We start from the raw sequence: 18265 nt of genomic DNA, 5'->3' as shown, positions 1-18265 counted from the left end.
CATATCTGCGGTTTTTAAAGTGTCCTTTGGAACAACAGTAATTCCTGGCAGGATATGCTTATTTCAAGATACTCAAATGCCTTTGGTGTGTTGTTTGACAAGAGGCCCAGACAGGCTACCCAGGAAAAGTGGACCTGTCAGCCCTGGAATATTCTCAGATGACCACTTCATTTATCCTGCCTTTTATAGCCAGGTTGTAACTTCCCTTGGATATTTCCTTGAGAGTACCATAAAGACCAAGAAAACACCAAGGAACGGCACTTGTTATGTTTGCCTTCATCAATGTCATCAGAGGAAAAACTGTTGGGATTCCATAGCGGCAACTGGGATGCAGCCTCTCAATCCTACAGTTCTTGATGGCTAATGATAAAGAATCAGACAGTCCCATACAGCCGACTCCTCACGTCTGGTCCCCTGATCAGGCACTCCATCCCAGGCAGCACAAGTTTATCCTGCTTCAAACACCATTCTCCTAAGCACAAATATCCAAGTGGGCATTTAATACCCTTGGAGAAGGCAGGAATTTCTGTATTAGTTTAAACAGAGAAGCGATCTAGTCCTATATCTTTCTCCCAAAAAGTGACCAGTACCAGATGCTGCAGAGGCAAGGTGCCAGAAATGCCATAATAAAATAACCTGCCTACAGGGAAGTTTCTTCTTACCCCCATCTTCTCATCAGCTAGTGATTGGTTTATGCTGTAAAATATGAGGGTTCCTAGCCCTTAAAAATGTTATGTACTATCTAATCTTTACTTTAAATCCTCTCTAAATGTAACAGCGAATGCCTTCATATTAAGTATATACTGTTTCCTTTTATCAGTTTTAAATTTATTCTGTTTTAATTTCTTTGCCTGACTCCTTGTTCTTATATCATGAAAAAGGGTGCCTAGGAGCACAGGATTTACCTCCTATATGCCATTCATTATTTTTATAAACCTCTATCATGCCCTCACTTATTCACCTCCTTCCTACACAGGCTTAATCTTTTCATTTTCTCTACATTCAGAAGTCTGTCTCTCTAAGCCGCTAATCATTTTCAGCACCTTTGTAGCCTCTTCCTGTATCAGCTATATCTGTTATGAGATGTGGTTATCAGAACCAAACAAAGTAGTCAAGATGAGGGTAGATAATTGGTTTATGAAATTGTGCAGCGTTTTCAGTATGATTGTATAACTCTTACATGCCTGAACATTTTTTTTCTTTTTCCCAGTGGTTTTACTCAATTTAGAACCCAGTAAGTTCTACAAGCAATGCAAATAATTATTTTCACTGTATTTTCCAACAGTTGATTTCACTAGCTTTTGGGCTGCCCATGTGGTTAGACAGATCTGTTATATCTCTGAGTCTTTTTCTGGTGTTTTTGTAACTAAATAATGTTGCATCATCTACACATTTCATTACACAATTTCACTTCCTTTTATAGATCATCAGGGAATATATTAACAGTTCCAGTCGTAATAGTGACCCCTGAGAGGACCCTTTGTTACTCTACATATATGTAGGGTATGTCTGTGTTTCACTATGCGGTGACATCCATTCATATCCATCCTAGCTCAGGTGCTGGAAGCAAATCAGTAAGGAATTCCTCTTGAGCTAACATACCTGCTTTTCTGCAGAAATGATTGTCCTGTTGCACCTATCCCCACAGAATTGGTAAAAATGTAATCCAGTCCCACAGAATAAAGGGACCATACAATCATTGTTGTTGCTGTTTCTTTAACACTTGTATTGGTGTAAGACCCAGTAGCCACTATTTGGAGTGAGGCCAAAGCCCAAAAGAATGGAGATGCCATCAAAGTTGTTCTTTTGCTCAACATGAATATTAACAACATGTATTCATTCAATGTACCATAATGTACTCCTTCAGAACAGTGAACAGTGTGCATTTCTAGAAAAAGTCTTCTGTACTGAGACATACGCATGTCACTGATGAATCATAAGTTGGCAATAGTGACACAAACACACATTTTTAAAATGCCCTTTTCCTCCCCCCACACCTCTTCCCAATATTTTGTATTTTGAAACTTTAAAAATATTGCCATAAATATAGTCCATATCTTAATTTTAAAATAAGAAATAGTCTTGTCATCCCTAGTTGGACATCTGTAAAATTAGAAAAAGGAGGGAGAAAATGGCAGAACAGGAGTAGAGGATATCTGGGGGTCTTAAAATGTTACCAAAGTTATTAATTAAAAAAAAGACTTGTTGCTAAAATGCCAGAATTTTATTTTTTTGTCAAGATGCAGTTTGTGGTCTCCCAACTGTAGAACTAAGGCATTTCAGCCAACAGATTCATCAGTTTGTGTTTTGGATTAGAGTGACATTCTTCCTAAAGGCAGATGTTGGGATCCCAATGACTCTTGATGAGTGTTACTTATCTATTTAAATTTAAAATAAAAGTTAAAAAAAGGGGGGGGGGGAGAAAAAGGAAGTAAAATACTTTGTTGACTATGTGACTAAACTGCAAAGCTTTTGGAAGAGAAATAGATTGCATTCAGTTTTTAAAACGGAAATGTGTATTATTTGTGTCATTAAAATTAAATTGTAAATGAGAAAGTAATAAACAAAATACTTCTTATGCTGTGAGATTCAACATGTTGAGGACCTCTCTCTTTGCCCATCCTACACTTAGAACTTCAGATCAGAGTGTTTCCTCAAAGTAAAATAAGAAATTCCACTCCAGCCTTTCTACCCCCTCATCAGGTGTATTTGTTGCACTCTAGGTTTGGTATTCAGCATGCACCCTAGGTAGATAAATATGTGGTGACCCTAATCCTTCACAACCACTCTTTCCAACCCTGCCTTTCCCCTCTTCCCTGCTTCTGCTGTTATTTGATTGTTTTATAATCTGTTAGCAGTTCTGTTTTAAGCCATGTTGTTTTGTGAAGCAGTCCTGTGGGGGGTCTTTCTTGTCTTTGCCAAACTCTTCTTGAGGAGTATAATCTGCAGTGTTCAGGCAGCTCTTGGCAGAGATTCATCAGCTCACAGTGACTTGCAATGCTGATACTTAATAGTCATCAGCAGTAGCTTAGCAGTGGCAGCAACTAAGATTGATAATGCAGCTTCGGAGTTGTATCTTGTATGTTGGGTTTCTTCTACCCGGCAAATTTAGGACACCAGCTAATCAATACAAAATAAGAAAAGAGAAAAAGAGGAAGAGAGCCATCCTTCATTCAGGAAAGATTTTCAACTTTTATTTGCTTGAAAGAAGAGGGAAGGAGATGAAAGATCCTTAAAAGTGGGGAATAAATCAGAGGAGCAGACTTCATCAGTAGAGTCAGAGCATTCTCTGGAGAAGGGTGAAGAGGAGGTGGAACAGGAAGATAGCGCTGGGGGAAAAACTGTACACAGGAACCACACTGAGAGTCCAGCCAGAAGGAGCAGCTGTAGAAGCAAACTGGAGTCTGGATTTGCAGACATCTCTTCATTTATCAGAGACCTTCCTACAGTTTTGACAAGACTTTCTCCACCTGGTTCTAACTGGCCATTTATTCCAACCCTCCCCTTCCTATCCCTCTCTGCATTGACCTGAGCCTATTGCCTCCTTTCCCTTCATTTTTCTTTGAACTTCATTTATCCTCTCTTAATTAAATCCATTCAGATGAAAATTTTGGCGTGAATCTGTCATTGACTTCCATCACAACTTTTGTTTTGTTTGTATATGCTAGCCTTTCCCCTTCCCCCTCTCCCCACCTTGACCATATCTGTACATTTACATTAAACTGTAACCTCTTGGGGGCCAAGACTGTTTGCTACTCTCTGGTTGTGTCTATATGTGCGCTTCAATGTGCAGTAGCCTATTTTACTGTGCATTAAAGCGCCATGGCAAAAACCATGCTAATAAGCTAATGCAAGGTAAAATTAGGCTATTGTGCATTAAGTGTCACTAAAAAAGCATGCATTTTTGCTACTGCTCATTAGGGCAGCCTAATGTGCATTTAGTTAGTATCTCACATTAGAGGTACTAAATTAAAAGCACAGTAGCAAAAGCGCATTAATGAACATGTAAACACACCTTCTGTGTTTGTACAGTTCCTCCTCGCACAGCAAAGTTCCCTTCTTGGTTGACTCTTGGGCACCACCACAATAAATCTGACTAATAATTATAATATGAGCAGTGAGAAGTAGTTAGTCATGTTTGTCTGAAGTCAATCGGAAGACAGGGCAGTTATCTTTATAGACTAGCTAAATATTTGTCTGAAGCCAAGAAACAATTTCCCAACACAAAATTTTACCAACTCCTGACAGAGGACCCCACAGCAAGATTTAGTTCATCTATAAAGATGCATATCTACCCTGCCTCTAAGAATACTAATGATAATATGCCAGGCATGATACCCTGGACTGGGTTCTTGTTAAAAGGGGAGTTGCTTCCTATGTTTTAATTTAAGGGTACCACAAAATTCCTCCTTTTCTGTGAAAAACCTCATGAACTAAGTGTGTCTGTCTCCGTGTGCACCCAGATTGAATCCACAGGGCCTCAGGAGCTGTTAAGTGATTTATTAGTTCAGTGACAACACTATTTCTGAAGAGACGAAGGAATTAACATCCCTTTTACTAAATGGTATTGCTGAAAATGTTTATACTTTTTTTTGGAGGGGCAAAAATACATCCCGAATAACTGAATAACAGCAAAGAGTTGTTTGAAGAGGAGACAATGGGTGAAAAGCTAGTCAGCCAGATTCAGCAAGTTTTTCCCCCCTGGGAAATGTTTGTAAATACCTGTCATTTTGGTGTCATCGGATCCATTACACTGCTAAAACATTTTCTCCTCAGAAGTGTTTCTCTGAGCCACAGGGCTAGGCCATCTCAGGCTACATGCAGAGAGGAGTGATTTCATCTGCAGCAGGGAGGGAGAACGTCCCAACCTCCCCTTCAATTTAGGGGCACAAATGTTAGCCAGGGACTCCCAAGAGACTCTCACTCAAGCATGCCCTCCAGCACATTAGTCCTAGAGAAAGACATGGGAGGGGGGAGTGTGTGTGTGTGTGTGTGTGTGTGTGTGTGTGTGTGTGCTGAGATGGAAGACTGCCTGTTGGCTGCCTCCTAGAGAAGGATGGAGAGCAACATCCCTGATCTTGGGTACCCGAGAGGAAGAGAGCAACTGGGTGGGGTGAAGCCCCTTCTCCCCCTGGGCTGGGCATCTCCCAGTGTCAGCTGCAGCATGAGTAAGTGGAGAAGGCTAGGATATTCCTGAATGAACAGTCCAGGCTCCCTTGCCACTTGTCAGTGTCGCTTCAGGCTGCAGCCAGTTTCTATAGCAACGGCACTGATCCGGGCCTCCTTGGAGTAGTAACAAAGCCTGTTCCCTGCTCTCAGACGCTCACTGCTGTTGCTGAGGCTGAGGGAGGAGGAGAAGGAGGAGGTCACCGTCTCCTGAAGAAAGCCTGCCTGCAACACCCAGAACAGGTACAGAGGCAGCCAGATTTGGCTGCACTCCTCCTCCCCCCTCTTTAGCTTCCCCATCCCCTGTACAGGGGGCTGCATACTGCTCTGGGCATCATTGTGGGGCTGGGGCTCTCCTGAGCATCACTGTGTTTTAATGACTTGCTGACAGTTTATTACTGCACCAGTGTCTCCCCCCGAAGGAGTGAGCAGCAGCAGCAGCAGCGCTGCCGGAGGCGGCTCGTTCACCAGAGCCTGACACGGAGCCCCTGAGCACATACCTTCTTGGGATTATTTTGGGGGTGTGCTGGCGTGGGTATATGTGGGACAGGGGGGTGCAAACTGCCTTACCCACTCTAGGGGAAAACCAGTAAAGACTGGAAGGACGAGGGGAAAGGAAGATCAGCACACAAAAATATTGACACAGAGAGTGAAAAGGAAGAGGTATTTGGTAAAAGGCAAAAGGAAGTTGGAATTTGTTAAAGGTCTTATTTTGTTTAACTGGTTGTGCTAAATGTGTTGGAAACCCAGTGTCAGTGCAGAAGAAATGTCTGAAATGAAGAGGAGCCAAAGGCTTAGTGTGAAGGAGACCGGTTTATGACTTTTGCTTCAAGAGTGTGGGAGGGATAACAACCATTCAACTTAAATGCACAGCTCCAGGGATAATCCTGCTTCTTTGCGGGGGTTAAGGGGGTGATCCTGCTTCTTTGGGGGAGGGGGGGGGTCACTTTTTTCTGTTAGCCTGACAGGTTGACTTACTGTCCTGGCAACAACTTTAAAGATAAGTTTACAGAAAAATTATACATAAGGGCTCATTCCATTTTAGTTCCCTGATCTGCAACTGGTGGGCTCGGCTTTCATTTCCAGCAGGGACACTATTTGTATCTTTAAAGAAACATGCATTGTTGCTGTTGATAAACTACATGTTTTGCTGCAAAAGCAGAGTAAATATGTTTTTTTCCCCCCCTTGGGAATTCAGTGCTGCAACCGGTTGTGTTCTAATTCAGTTTTATGGAAGAAGATAGGGCACTCTACTTTTAATATGTATTGCTTAAAAAGACAAGAAATACCGAGGCACCAGGTGGCTTAGGATTCACACTGTTCATGCCTGGGAGTAAGTGTATAAAAAAGGTCTGTTTTATGGGTTTATGTGAAATGAGTTGGTGGCTCTCAAAGTCAGTCTTCATTGGAAAATTGGTGAGGTTAAAAAATATATATCACATTTGATTAATTCAGGCAGCCAAGGATAAGTCAAGAAGGAGAAAAGGAAAGCTAAGTCTTGGCATCAACAAGGCACTATTGACAGAGCAGTTTATGGAAGCTTCGAATACAGTTAAATATAAAGTATTTATACTGCATTTGTTTTCAGTATGGTAGTTATTTGCTTTGCAAGCAAAATGTTTTGAAAGAAATAAAAAATTTCAAGAGCTCTCTGAGAATAACTGTGTTGAGAAACTGACTGACTTTAAAGCACCAAGTCCTAAGTAACTAGCTAACAGTGCCCCACTGTGGATTGTGTAGTGACATTATACTACCTAGGGACAAAACTGAGAGATGGATCAGGATAAAATTATAGTAGTACATGTTAAATACTCTAAACATGTGGAATCATATGTGTGAACAGGGGTCATGTAAGGGAAAGACCTGTATACTGAAGAGGATGTAGTAGTAAGGATTTGAACTTCAAGTAGAATTTAATCACAGCATTCAAGATTTAAGACATGCGAAATAATGTATTTTTCATCACTCTCTCAGGATTTCAGTACTCAAGCTAAGTGTTGAGTAGGAGCTGATGAGCCTATCAAGTAGATATAGAAATTGCTACTTTTAAATTAAGCAACTAACCTAGCAATTTCACTGAAAGACTTTCAGTTAATAAAAATAATATGGCGGGACATTTGGGGAAGAAACATGACAAAGAAGTATAACTTTCTTCAACAATTGCAAGCAAAAGTGGCAGATGCTTTGTGTGAAGCTGAAAGTCTTTGGCAAGAAACATTACTTGGTATTATATTTAAAATTAATGTATTAATCTATTGTAAAAGTTTCTAATGTCTTTGTCGCTATGGTTTTGTTCATTTAAACTCTACATGAAAAGAAATTAGAAACATTTGAGTTAAAACATCCAAAATCTCAGTGGAATGGTTTACATATCCAGTGTACAGTGGCTTGCAAAGCATTCAGAAATGTTTCTTGCATCTTGACAAAGTGTCACAACAGTTGTTTTATTGAGGAAAAAGTGATACCCTTTCAAAAACCCTTTGTTTTTATGTAACACTGAAGAGAAAGCTTTGGGGTTTATTAAATGCATGGGAATAGTGACCTCAGTTTAGTTTAGCACAATGGGAAATTACCTTTCTAGACTATACTCTAGGCTATATGAAATTGAAAAGTACCTATCAGGAAATAAAAGGTCAGTTATGTACCTTAAAAACCTGGGGACTTCTGTTCCCATTGCTTCCATGACAAATAGTGAGAAAAGGATTGAAACTTAATACAAATCCTGTCTTAAAAGCCAAAATGAATGCCAAAACCTTTCGGGAGATATGCTACCATATGAAATTGCAGAATTGAACTGATTCCATATAGACTATCTGCAAAAGAACTACTAACTCCAAAAACTGGAATGGTATTAGATGAAATGTGAGAGGAGTCAGAAAAAACAAAGTTCTACGCACATCGTAAGGGAGCAAGGTAACTCACTACAGAAAATCTGGCCATTTCATAAACTAACATGTAAATAGGTAGTAAGATTTTAAGAAATGCTAGAATTTGGCCTACACTGGGACCACACAGATGCCATTTTATGCCTTCCCTCGGTCTACATAAAGTCTGAGGAAGGATAGGGCATTGTCTCAAAAAGAAATGAAAGAACCCATTATGTGGGACGGTTTGCAGTGGTATTAGGTCACTAAAGTCAATGCATGCCAGCAGCAATTACAGGTACACAGAAAGATACCTACCAGTGGCACCCTAGAGGCTGTTGCTATGGAGTGCTGTGGGACCAAGCAGAACAAAGCTCAGGAAATTCTCTTGTGGCCTTTACCCATTATGAAGTGTAACTCTTCCCATCCAATGTAAATTAATGTTCTGGAAGTAACATGCTGTTGGCAGACATTTGCATCTTAGCGTGGCATAATATTCAGTAAATGTGCATTTCCAAGCATAAAGCAGCAAGTAAGCATAGGTGAGGTTCATATTAACTGCAAAGAACTCAGACATGGTCTCTAAATACATATATGTTGGACCTCAGCTCTACTGCAAGCATACATGAAGATATGTATTGCTCTGCACCTTTCCCAACATAACAGCAAAAACTTTTAAACCCCCTACAATACGTTTTCAAAACCTGATCCTCTGTGGTTTCATGCACCTGAGGCCAAATTCAGTTCCATCTATTAAGTGTCTAAGTAGACTTAGGTGCTTAAGTGCAATTCAATTCCACCCTGTTCAAGTCCTGAAAATCTATTAATGCACTTTATGTAATTTATAATTTATCTTACCCTTAAGACTGAATCACAAAAATGCAGCAAGGATGTATCCACCTTCTGCATTAACTGTTTTTAGGGACTCAAACAGGGTGGCATAGGAGCACACACAGACACCTAAGCACATTTGTACACCTGATAAGTGAAATAGTGTCTGGCCCCTTATTTTTCCTACAAATTGAGTGACATGCTATACAGTAATTTAGGCACAACAAGTGGGCTAGATATATGTACCCCTTCCACTATCTTTTTCAACAAAAACCAAAAAACCCAAGAGGTAGGTCCGGTTTAAACCCTCTGTTAGGGCCTGTCTGCATTTCAAAACAGCTTATTCTGGAATAAGAATTTGACTAAGTAATAAACCTCTGAAAGTCTCAGTCCACACAAGGTCAGTAGAGACTTGTTAAAGTTTCACAGCTCAATCCTCTAAAGATTCTACCAGTACTGAGTGTGCTCCAGTCCAGGGCTGCAAGGAGCCAACTGTGACCCACCCTGCAACTGCTCCTCATGTCAGCCAGAGGCAGATGCAGTGTCACACTCACACAGAGATGAAAATGAGGAAATTCTCCTTTTCTCTCAGTCTTCCCACCCTTCTTTGTTGCCCAAGCAGCATGGAGGATAAGGAGATGAAGGTTTAGGAGGCGGTCTGACTGGAAGTCAGAAGGGTGAGAAGCTGGGCACAAGGATTAGATTGAGTAAAAGGGAGTCAGAAGGGGTGGATGGGGAACAGGACAGGGAAAGGGTGAAAGGGATGGGACTGGGGAGATGGAGGAGACAAGCAAGGATCCAAGTGATCTGATGAATGGGTCAAAAAAGGAAGTACCTGATGTGGATTTGTTGCCCTGTGGGGTCAGGCCAATGCTCAGGATCTCAATATTGCGCTGTTAGTCAGGAGGGTGTGGTGTACAATTGCACATGCACACATACCACCAATTCAAGCACATACACACCCTAATGATAATGACATGAAATCATACACAATATACAAATACATACACATATACACACAGGTTAAACACTGACTTAGTTGACAGTGTGTGTCCGTGTTGGTGTCTGTGGTACCTATGCTTGAGGTGCTTGGTAACTAAAGAGCAAGTGGCAGAGATCAGGGGAAAAGGCAGTGGGGATGAGGCAACAGAAGTGGCAGAGATCAGGGGAAAAGGCAGTGGAGATGAGGCAATAACAAAGAAACGGGTTTGCAGGCAGAGAAGAGCTCAGGACGGCTGGAGCCACAGGAGCATGGGACAGGTGTTGGAGGTGGCAGTGAGCCAGAAGCAGAAGAGGAAGAAATGAGACAGAAGTTAGAGGGGCAAGGAACAGAGATTGGAGCAGGAATGGAACCATAGTAAAGCAAAACCCAACTCAGGGGTCCAAATAAGAGTTTTATTAAATGAACACTGTACTGTACAGCTTGGTTCCCACACACACTCACACAAGAACTCCCATACACACTCACACAATGGTGGCAGGAGAAAGAGACTCAGTGGAAGGGTTGGAGTCCAGGTAGGGAAGATAAACAAAGTCCAAGTCCTTGGTTGAAGAGAGGATGTGGGTGACAGCTACCTATCCAGGCTTGGAAGGGCGTCCTCGATGGCCAGTCAGGGTCATTCTCCAGCAAGTATTGTCCAGAGGGGATCACTGGCAGGGCCTCTGGGTTGATAGGCAGTGTGATGTGGAGCAGGTCTGGTCCAGGTGAAGATGGCATCCCAAGGAGTCAGTCTTCACTACCCCTTTTTATGGGGCGGACTACCTATGATCTCCTATGGGGAGGGTATGTCCAGGCAATGTTAGCCTTATTCCAGAGGGCTCCAGATGTTCATACCGAGCATGTACAGCCTTGGCACAATGGTGGGTTGCCTCATCTTTTGTTTCTTGAATGCTGAGGGTGGTTCCAATGGCTGGGTCATTGGTCCAGGTATTGGTTTTGATGGTGGGGTGATTTAGTAGGGGGTCCTGCTATGATTGTGTTTCACTCGTCCATTCCCTCTTTTGTTTCAGGCATTCAAGGAAAACCAGTTTACAAGGGAGAGGTTACAGAATTGCAATATACTTACACAACAGGGCATGGGGACAAGATGGAAACAAGATGGGAATGGATACTTGACATCACTTTACAGACACAGGCCTAAACCATAAAATATTAATATGAAACAATAAAAATCAATGTACAGATGATAGGAATACAATATAATACAATATAAAACAGTAAAAATCAATACAAACATAACAGAACACTATTTGCAATATATAAAAAGGGAGCTTATTACAATAATAGTATACAAGAACTTAGCTTACCTAGTACTACTTGTAATCACTTATAATGCAGGGATCCTGGTTTTCCATGATAAAAAAATCCCAAATTCTCTGATCAAAATCCCAAAATCTGTGGTTAAAATTAAATGCCCCCCACAGCCCTGCTGGTGTCCCTCACTCCCCCCTCACAGCCCCCCAGCCCTGCTTGTTCCCTTTGCCCCCCACCCACAGCCCCTCCCCCCAGCCCTGCTGGAGGGGGCCCCCAGCTGTCAGGGCTATGGGGCCAGGGACCCAGGTCTGCAGCCTCCTGCCCCCAATGGAAGGCAGCAGCTGCTACAATAGGAGCGTGAGCCGGCTCCCGCACTGCTGCTGCCTGCTGCAGGCTCAGGCAGGGCCGGCTCCCAGTGGCAGCGTGCACTCCTGAGGGGCAGGAGGGACCCACACACCCCAGATCTGTGTAGGGGATGAGGGCAGAGCAGATGTGCACTGCCCCCATGAATGCAGAGGAATTGCGGCCAAGGTGGCCTGCCTGCTCCTGGCCAGAGTGGTCGGCTGGCTGCAAACCCCCCTTCCCAGCCAGAGTGCCCAGCCAGGGAGGGCCCAAGCTGGCTAGGGCCTGAGGGAGCAGGGAGATTTGCAGCTGGCAGGGAGTGGCGGGGATTTCCAGCCAGCCAAGCCCTCGGGCTGAGAGCAGGGAGGCTGCAAACCCCCTCCCAGCCGGAATGCCTAGCTGGCTGCAAACCTCCCTGCTCCCTCAGCCCCTAGCCAGCATCCCCTCCAGCCCTGCCCCACAACCCCCAAGACCCACTTACCTCCAGCAAAAAGAGTGAGCCTGAAGCAACCTCTGGTAAGTATGAGTGTTGGGACCTGCCCTTCCCTCGTCCCTTCCCCTTCTAGCAGGGTTGAGGGTTTCCCAGCCGCTTTTGCAAACAGCTCTTGTAGGTTGGAACTCTGCCAGCCTGCAGAGCTCTTTGCAAAAGGGGGAAATCTATGGGTTTCTCTGATAAAAGGGAAAATCCATGTTTTCTCTGATAAAAATGTGAAGTCCATGGTTTCTCTGTTTTTCCATGGGAAACAGAAAATCAGGATGCCTGCTTATAAGGGATAGAGAGGGCAGAGAGAATGTCAGAAATGGTTGGGGAAGGGGAGGGAATGCATTTTACAAATAAAAAAACCCCAGAAACAAAAACTGGGGGTTTTGCTACAGATTCAGCAATGGGGACTGCAAAAGGGGCTCAGGGAAAGATTGGGACTTGAAGGGAAGCCAAGATGGGGCTGGGGGGGACATGGGTCCTGGGACAAGGTCAGGCAGAAGCGGTCAGGTTCAGAGGGATCTGTAAGATTGGTGCAGTGGTTTTCAATCTGTGGTCTACAGACTTTGTTTAAGGGGTCCACGAAAGGTGATTATGATCAATCAAAAATATGTGAATACCCACACTCACAACTCAAAGGGATCTGTACCTCAGTTCAAAAGTTTTTAGGGGTCCACAAATGAAAAAGGTTTGCAGACCACTGCACTAGAGTACACTCTTCTTTGGACCTGGAATAGAACTCAGGATTCCTGACTCAGTGTCCCTTTGGGCCAGGGGTGACTCGTGCTTCCTGCGCCTGGGGGGACACAATTTGTGGGCAGGCTCAGGGGTGGGCCAAAAGCCCCAGATTGACTCTTATACTTATGTGCTGTGGCTTAGTGCCCCCCACCCAACACACCGCCAGCCCTCAGGGCAAAAAACTGTCCCATCCTGAGCAGTGCCAAGTCGAGGGCCAATCTCAGGGGGCTGGGGGGCATGTGCCCCCCCCCCCCCATGCCTCCCCTACCAGTCGCCTGTGCTTTGGGCTTAGCAAATGGCCATAAACACCACTCACAAAATTGTGTGCCTGATCTCCAGCTTGTGGCTGGAAATTGACAATTTACTACTGTGATCATTTTCTGTGTTAGTTTAACAGGAAGAGGACTTTGCTGCAGATACCAAGGACATTGGACACCATGTGGTTCCACAAGATAGAAAAGTTACAGAACTAGTACAGTAATGAGAGTTCTTCAAGATGTGCTATTCCATCCTTGGTTTGAATGGGCTTGAGGTTGCAATCTTTTTGGCCAGCAGTGACTAGACTGGGTGTCCTCATTGCAGTGACTAGACTGGGTGTCCTCATTCCACCCCCTGAAACTAAAAAGAGAAGGGAAATCAGTTCTTGCAGCTCTGCAGAATCTACATGTTGTAGTGGGGAAGGAGAGTAGGTCATGGAATATAGCAATGGGCAAGATAGCTCAAAAAACTCTAATTACTGTACCAGTAAGTAAGCTTTCTTTTTGGAGTGCTTAATACAGGTGTATATGTAAATGGAACACAAGCTATGACCCAATGAGAGGCTAGATAAAAGAAACTATAACGCAGTTCTGCCAGAATAAGCATCCACCCTTGATGTTTCTCCAGTGGAACAGTATTCTGGTGATGTAAGAACTAATTGCCCTGTGGTTGTCTTGCAGATGTCTGAAGTCAAATGTTTCACAAGGAAGTTATGGAAACTGCCTGGACCCTAGTCTTGAATGGGGCGGATCTAAACTAGCTGTGTCATAACAATCTCTAATAAAGTCTGACAGCCATTTAGTCTTTGAGCTGTTATTGGCTGGTTTTTATCTGGAGACATGGACAAGCAAATTGCCATGAAGCAATCTGGAATGTGAACATATAGTGGATCAGCTACTCTTTAGTAACTGCCTCAGTTCTCTTGCCCCACAATAAATGCAAGGTAATTTACCCCTCTGTAAAAGTCTGTTATCTCCTATTCACCATAGGGTAAGTGTATGCATGTGGCCAATTACTGTAGAGTAGCTGTAAGTTCATTCCCTCTTACCTCACAGTAGCTTGTTTGTGTACTCATGTTCTCAGCAATTGCTCCAAACAGACTTGGGGAAGCTCTGAAAGATTTTGTTCATTGTAGAGTGTTGTACTGTATAGTGTAGGTCAGCTATATTTGTATCTCCTCAGCCCTTGTAGTAACTGCATCTGAGAAGGAGGTCTCTACAGATAAATTTAATAGGGAACAGGTTGCCATGGGGTTGAGAGACAGCCTTATTAAACCTGTAAGAACCACATAGAATTTCCATGTGGAGAGATGTTCTTTGCTGATGAAAGACCTATATGAGACCCTTCAAAAATCTAGCTGTGATCAGGTATGAAAATACTGTATGGTTTTTATTAGGTATGAAATAACCACAGAAGTAGCTGGTCTTGCAGGTATCCCCACTAAAGTAATAGACGAGCAAAAAAACATCAGGGAGGGCAAGTAGCCTAACATGATAGGGGGCTGCCTTTGTTCATACCAGGTTGTAAATCTTCTCCATTTAGCAGTATAAGTTTGTCTAATGCAGTCCATTCTGCCCTGGATTCATATAGTTTGAAATTTGCAAATCATGATCTAAATCTGACATCCTGCCAGCAGCAAGCTAATGAAGGGCATCTGCATTTGGATACAGTAGATTTACTTCATCTTGAATTATCAAGTCCATCAGGAGAAGTAAACTCTTTGCAGGACAAATTGACAATGGCAATAACTCTGCTGCCAGAACTGTCTTAGCCAGGAGGTAACAATCATGATGATCTTCATCACCTCTTGTCTGATCTTTCTGAGCACTCTGGGAATCAGAAGTATTGGAGGAATAGAATTTATTTTTCTTGCCTATTGCTAACAACCCTACTGATGTCCTATACCCTGAAGATACTATATATGACCAACAACTTGATTTCCCATTCATGGTCTAGCAAAACATTCTGCAGGCCTGGGAGATGAACTACTCTGAGAGATACCTAATGATGGATACATCAGTTCCATAATCAAATTATTACCTCCTGGCAGAACAGGGATGATCTTGGCCCTCCTTGTCTGCTTATATAAATCATAACTGATAAACTGTCAGCCATAATCTGCATTTTGTGATTTTGAATGAATGATAGATATGCAAACCAGGATCTGCAGACTGCTGTGACCTTTAGGACATTTATATGAAGCTTTGTCTTTTTTCAAGTTCATCAGCTCTGTGTCTAGCAATGGTTCAGGTTTCCTGTCCATCCTAAAATGGATGTATCCATCAAAATGGTCCTGGTTGGGTAGAGTGTTTTTGAAAGGTATATTCTTGAGCTCTTGTTTGGAATCTTTATGCCAACCTTCTGTGGATCAAGAAGCAGTATACCTAAGAGATGTCTACTTGGTTGGTATGCTCATTTGAATCAGTTCAGCATGTGGCATAGATGTAGTTTGTCTTACTTCATGAAAACATGCAGGATGCCTTTTCCTAAGGAGACTTAAGTGGTTCCTTACTGTAGTGAAAATATTTGTCTGCATCTGAGTTATTAGGTTGGACATAACCTTTAATCTATCCTAGACTAGATATGCTCTGGCTGTAGTTGACCCTAATATTGTTCCTAGTCTTTTCACAGCATTAATCTGGAATTTTCTGTATTGATTTTTAGACCAAGAGTGAAGAAGGGGTGAAGAATCTAATGAATGTCATCTTCACCTGTTGAAATAATCTCCATCAAATTAGTCAGATGTCCAATATTGGGTAGACTGTTACACTCAGTCTAATTATGTAAGCTGTAACTACGGCTAAGACTGTTAAATGCTCTCAAAAATGTACAGGTGCCAAACAGAGAATTATTTATGGATAGTGCCAGTTCTTGATCTGTGGCAGGCCTGAGAATGGGCACTAGGAATGACCCCAGAATAACATCACTAGCAAACTTCTGAGTTTGGAGTGCAGCTATGGACTTGGGTGCTCTGGGTCTCCAATGCCGGGACAGGGCACTGCTATAGTATAGACAAAACTTGGCTCTCTTCAAAACAAGAAGGGGTGCCAGCCTTCCTTCTTCTTTAGTGTTATGAAGTAGTTGGAGTAAACACCATGCCTGAGAATTGAGATATTACTTCTACTGTTGCTTTGAAATACAGTAATGTTTGTACATTTTTATAAGACTGGGTCCCTGAAGAGGAACAACAGGTGCACTATGGAGTTGGACGGAGCAGCTGAGATTATTTTCATTACTCTGTAGTCTGTACTTATTTAGGTCTATAGATCCTGGAAGAAAAGTCAATTTCAAATGGGAGGAATGGAAGTGTCTGGATACTGAAAAGTGATTTTGCAACCCCCAATTAACCATCAAAATGGTTGTTTCAGTGCATATAGTTCGAAGTAAAAGTGGGGCTGGGAAAAAGAGTCTCCTTTTTCTGAGAACTGTTTCTTTTTTGAAGGCTCTGACATTCTTTGAAGGAAGATAGTGCCTGATAAAGGGCTCTGCCTTGAAAAATGTGGGGGATCTTCCTGTTTTATGTTAGGTGCAGGACTATAAATGTCAAAGCTTGGTTCAGAAGTCCTTCAGTGAGTGAAAGGCATTGTCAGTCTTTACTAAAATGGATCTTGGGTTTCAAAAGGCAGATCTTCCACCATCCACTGGACCTCACATGGAAATCAGGACTTTGGAGCCAAAATGCCTTCAGCCTCACTGCTGGAGTAGCTGTAGACCTAGGAACAGTGTCAGCTGTATCCATAACTGTGCAGAGAGAAAATCTTGTTCTTAATTGTCCTGGTCTCTTGGGAAAATTTCTCAGCAAAATCAGAGAGCTTACTATAATTCATGAAATCGTTATGGGCCAGTAGTGTTTGAAGGCTCACTAATGAACAGTTTTTATGTCCAAATAAATCAAGACATATTCATTCTTTTTCCCTCTGATGGAAATTTTGCTGTTGCTTGATTTATCTCATTAGTCTCAACCGCCACTAATGAGCCTGCTACTGAGTGGGCATAGAAATATTATGCTCCCACAGAAAGTTCATGACATACCTCGTCCATTTTTCTCAATGTAGGAATAACCATAGTAGGTATCTGCTCTTTCTGTATTTTTATCAGAGGCCATGAGAGCCTTATTAATAAGGAGTGCTACCCAGTTACAGTTAAATGGAGATCAGTCAATTTGTATGAAAATTTCTAAAGCATCTAAGAGGAAAGAGGCTGGGTGAGCTAGACTGTAGTCTCCCATTCTGGTGGGGAGCACTTTGGGGGGGGCTCTGTGTGGGCAGGCTTTACTGTAAATCATTCTTGTAAATAATTCCCTAAGTAGGCATCTATATGCCCTTTTCACCCCACAGGCGGATGGCAGTCTAGGCCTGACAGCAGGCCACAGAGACTGCTCTCTGATTGGTTCCCCGTGACAATGTTTCATTGTATTGGGTGAGTGTTGTCCCCAAAATAATACTAAATTTTTGTAACCGTGTTGATGCAAGTGTATCTGCCTGGGTGTGAGGAGACAGAGTGAGGCTTGGAGAGAGCTGGAGGAGAGAGTAGTCCACAAGAGGACATGGTAAAAGTCCCAGAGATGAGAGAGAAAGTCTCAAGGCAGACAAGAGAAAGGCAGTCCCAGAGCAGACAGGGAGAGAAGGTCCCAGGGCAGACAGGGAAAAGGTTCCAGGGGAGACAGAAAAAGTCCCAGGGAGGACAGAGAGAAAAAGAATAGTCCCAGGGAGGACCGAATCAAGTCTGAGTGAGGACAGGGGAAATTGAAATGGCCCTATAAAGACTGTTTGTTTTGAAGCAGAGTCTGCTGTGCTGTTGGAGACAATTGGTACTCTGATACCCCTCTTCTTTAAAAGAAGCTTCCTTCCTGGGAGCTAACTGAAAACAAAGAGCTCCCAGGGCTGGGCATGCTATGGATCACTTGGGAAGTCAAGGACTGAGAAGAGCCAAGGTCTCAAAGACTTGCCTCTCTTGTGAAGCCTGCTAAAGCTGGCTACAGGGGGTCACCTCAGGAGTGAGAGGATGAATGAGGCTGCTTCTTGAGGAAGACCTTTCCCCAGTGTTGATTCTGTAACAGCATCTCTAGAGGAACATGTATGGAACCTGTCATCTTCTTTAGTGGGTTCGAATAACTTTTAAATGAATCCGAATGAAACAGAGTGGGGATGAGGACGGTATGGCCATGGGGCCAGCTCAGTCTCCAACCTAAGAAGATCTTCCACAGGTACTTCCTCTGAAAGTTCAAGTTATTTCATTGCTAATTGAGGAGGAGGAGGTTATGGGATAGTGAAAGAGGAGGACCTTACACTTAGGCACAAGGTAAAGGAGGATGGCACCTGAGAAACTAAC

At 42.9% G+C, this 18265-nt stretch overlaps 1 protein-coding gene across 2 annotated transcripts in view; it reads left to right on the top strand.

Annotated features, from left to right (window-relative positions):
• The first annotated feature begins 5210 nt into the window (after window positions 1-5210).
• Window positions 5211-18265, top strand: part of RNF182 (ring finger protein 182) — a 69166-nt gene continuing 56111 nt past the window's right edge. For both annotated transcript variants that reach the window (XR_009460859.1, XM_019498494.2), the window contains exon 1: window positions 5211-5409. The gene's annotated coding sequence lies outside the window, so the exon portion shown is untranslated. The remainder of the gene's footprint in view (window positions 5410-18265) is intronic.

Source organism: Alligator mississippiensis, chromosome 3 (genome assembly GCF_030867095.1).
Source record: "Alligator mississippiensis isolate rAllMis1 chromosome 3, rAllMis1, whole genome shotgun sequence".
In the NCBI taxonomy this organism is placed as follows: Eukaryota; Metazoa; Chordata; order Crocodylia; family Alligatoridae; genus Alligator; species Alligator mississippiensis.
Note: the sequence above shows the minus strand (reverse complement) of the source record. Positions and strands in the feature narration are given on the sequence as shown.